Here is a 3,705-nt window from a genome sequence, read left to right as displayed (position 1 = left end):
GGTCCTGTAGGAATTGAGGATAGAGGGGAGTAGAGAGAGAGACTGATTCAGAGAGAGTGAGTTAGAGAGAGGCATGACGATAGAAAGGCATATATATATATAGAGAGAGAGGGGGCCAGGCAAGCAGCACATCACATGGGATTAATTCTTTGGGCATTTTTAGAACAAAATTGAAGACAGCAGTGCTTAATCGTAAGTTTTAAATGCTTAAACATATTTGAGAGACAGCAATGCTTAAATCGTAATTTTAGAAGGAGTGATAAAACTTAAGTAAAGAAAATAAAATAAATAAGCATGAATTTAGGACGAAACTGTTCAAAATGCTAAATCAGAGGCGTAGTTGAAAGAGAGACAGCAATGCTTAAATCGTAATTTTAAAGGAAGGAGCGATAAAATTTGAATATAGAGAATAATTTATTGCTGAGGCAACAGGCAGATGTACGAACATTCCAGGAACGATAAGTATGATTAGGAGTATACTGAGTGTTAACCAGTTGGCAGCTTAAAGAATTTTAGACGGGACTTCCTTTGATAGGGTCATGAGGAAATCAACTCTATTTGGTGTTTAACAGTCTGAGTGCTAGAGTTAGGATGTTAAACTTTTCTGCTAGGCATTTGTTACCAATAAAGTATGCCGGAGTTGTTTCTATAATGGACTATTTAATTCTGGTTCCTTTGTTTTAAAATTCCAAATATACTTTGAAAGAGTTGCCGCAGATTTTTGTTCTCCTGTCTGAAAGTGAATATGTGCTGAGTATGCCTTGATTTAAAAGTGTTCTCACTAAGGCCTATATAGCATTTTGCATTATTGCTGTTACTGTCAGCTGACACTTCAGTACAGTAAATGAGATGTTTTTAAGGCATTTTCCATTTAGCTGGGATGTACTTTTATTGAGGCAGCTGCATTGCAGTAAGGGTTCATTAGTTGAGTGAGGGTTAGTTTTTTCTCTATTAATTCTAGCTCAAGAAAAAGTGAAATTGTTCATGCAGCTACAACTGACTTTTAAGATAAACCTATTAAAAATCTGGTGAAACTTACAGTTGCACGGAAAATACTTGCTTTTCAGGAGACTTGCCAATATTAGTTTTTATGTTTAAACTGAAAAGCAGGTTGTACCACATGATTTTTCTTTTCTGGGTTTTAAGAAAATTCAGACTACTAAACACCAAATCAAGTCAATTTCCTCATGTTCCCACCAAAGGAAGTCCCTTCTAAAACTCTTTAAGCTAACAAATAGTTAACACTCAGTATGCCACCTAGTTATATTCTACATCATTATTTTATTACTACTACTACTGTTCTGGGTATGACTATAAACTATATCTGGTAGTGGAAACCTGGGGCCCTGGTTTCAGGGTTTGAGGAGTGTGGAACCACCTCTTAGCCACAATTGTTCCCAGGTCTACTCTGGCCCGGAGTGGTAGCACCTGTAAGGGCCCCAGCTATGGGTTGACTAACAAACTATCCTACGACTGAGGGGGGGGGGGTCAGTAGAATGCAGTCTCTGTATTCCCTGTGTGGTGTAAGAGGCAACTTAAAGAGGCAGGAGCGAAGGGATTGGGAATCCACTCCTCCTAGTAATTTCATATTCCTAAAAAGACAGTAAGATAAAGACAAGGGAGTAGGAGAAGGTTAACACCAAATCTCACCCTAGTACTAGGGTCATAGAATGTGTGTGGGTGAAGTACAAGTGAGGTAAAGAGGAGAGAGAAAGGGAGTGTGATGATGAGGAGAAAGACAGATGTGCTGACACTGAGCGAGACTAATATGAAAGGTAAGGGAGAGTACCAGTTTGGGGATGTGACTGGACAAGTGTTGGGAGTGGGAGGTCTCATGAGGGAGTGGCATTGCTGGTGAGTGAGCATGTGATGGAGAGTGTGGTGGAGTGAAAGAAGTGTCTTCAATGTTAATGTGGGTTAAGACGAGGTGGGGAGGAGAGATGTGGGTGTTTTTTAATGCATATGGTCCAAGGAGTGAAAGGAGTGAGGAAGAAGTAGAGTTCTGGAGGGAACTCACCGAGTGTGTGGATAGGGTGAGAAAAAGTGGTTATTTGGTGGTGTTGGGTGATTTGAATAAAGAAGTAGAAAATGTAGTGGGAAAATATGGAGTTAATGGTTGGAATGAGAGTGGAAGGAGGTTGTTGGAAATGTGTATGGAGCAGGAGTTGATGGTGGGGAATAGTCTTTTTAAAAAGTGAGAGAAGAATAAGTTCATGTTATAGAGGATGGAGGGATGAACAGTAGTGGATAGGGCCTTGATGAATTATGTATTAATTGATAAGAGAGTAGCAGGAAGGTTGGTGGATGTGCATGTAATGGGAGGTGAAGGTGGAGGAGTGTCAGATCACTTCTTAGTACAGGGTAAATTGAAAGTATGCTCAAAATGGAATGCTGGATGAGTGACAGGGAGGAGAGAGGTTGTGAAGGTGAATGAACTAGACAGGAGCAGGAGTATATAGAGAAACTGAGAGGTGAATATAAAAAGATGTTTTGGAAAGAGGTACAGAGGGTAAGAAAAGTGGTTGGAGGAAGGGAAGAAAGGGTGAAGGATGTAAATGAAAATTTGTTGAAAGGAAGTGAGGATGTACAAAGGAGATGGGCAGATTATCTTAGTGAGCTGTTAAATGTGGAGGATGTTAGGGAGGCAAGTATAGTGGTTGTAAAAGGAGAGAGGAGATGGCTGTTGTTGGGGAATGGAACTATGGTGCAATTGGTGGGGAGGAGGTGAGGGAATCCTTACGGAAGATAGCAAACTGAAAGGTGCCAGGTATAGATGGGTGTACAGTGGAATGCCCAAAGAAAGGAGGAGTAACAGTGGTTGAATGGTTAGTGAGGCTTATGAATGTTATATGACCAGAAGAGTACCAAAGGACTGGTGCAGTGCCTGTATAATGCCACTATACAAGGGGAATGAATGTGAGTGTAGAAATTTTATTTTGTTGTGTGTGGTTGGTAAACTGTATGGGAGAATTTTTATTGTAAGGGTGAGGAACCAGGCAGAGAGTGTTACTAAGGGAGGAGCAATGTGGTTTTAGGAGTGGAAGTGGGTGTGCAGATCAAATATTTGTAGTAAGGCAGATGTGTGAGAGGTTTTTGGCAAAAGGAAGAGAGGTGTGTAGTGAAACTACCTATCGCCATTATATACAAACAAACCATCTTCCCCACTGTTATAAATATATTCAAGTTCGGGCGTAGTAGAGAGCAGCCTACTGTATCCATCACGTGACTGATTATTATTTGAAGCGGCAACTGCCTCATACCGTTCCCGCCAGAACGCAAACTGACCAATCACAGCCCCTAATAAGGTCACGTGATAGTGTTTTTCAGATGCTTTCTGGAGCCCCTATTTTGCTATAAATAGACTAAATTATCCCCGCCAAATTCGTCGCGGCTCAGATCTTAGATCTGGTCGTTTTGACCACACATGTGTAACACAGCCAGCCAGTTTCCAGCGACGACATCAACACCAACAGCTAACCAAACTACAAGCATCGCCACCGACGTCGCCAGCAGCAACACGACACTACGACTACCAGCATCGTCCCCGCCAGCGTCAACATGACTCTACACGTACACAAGCTACCAACAGCTAACCGCGGCACTTCTCTTCAATTCTGTTTGTGTGATTCATCTTCACCACGATAAATAATAGACAAGAACCTAGCCTGTGAAGAACATCTGTATTCAGCCCGGCTTGGCATAGAA

At 41.5% G+C, this 3,705-nt stretch overlaps 1 protein-coding gene across 9 annotated transcripts in view; it reads right to left on the bottom strand.

Annotated features, from left to right (window-relative positions):
• Nucleotides 1-3,705, bottom strand: part of LOC106874300 (uncharacterized) — a 373,269-nt gene that overhangs the window by 344,715 nt on the left and 24,849 nt on the right. The gene's annotated exons all lie outside the window — the stretch shown is intronic.

Source organism: Octopus bimaculoides, chromosome 17 (genome assembly GCF_001194135.2).
Source record: "Octopus bimaculoides isolate UCB-OBI-ISO-001 chromosome 17, ASM119413v2, whole genome shotgun sequence".
Classification (NCBI taxonomy): domain Eukaryota; kingdom Metazoa; phylum Mollusca; class Cephalopoda; order Octopoda; family Octopodidae; genus Octopus; species Octopus bimaculoides.
The sequence above is the reverse complement of the archived record's forward strand: the minus strand, read 5'-3'. Positions and strand labels throughout refer to the sequence as shown.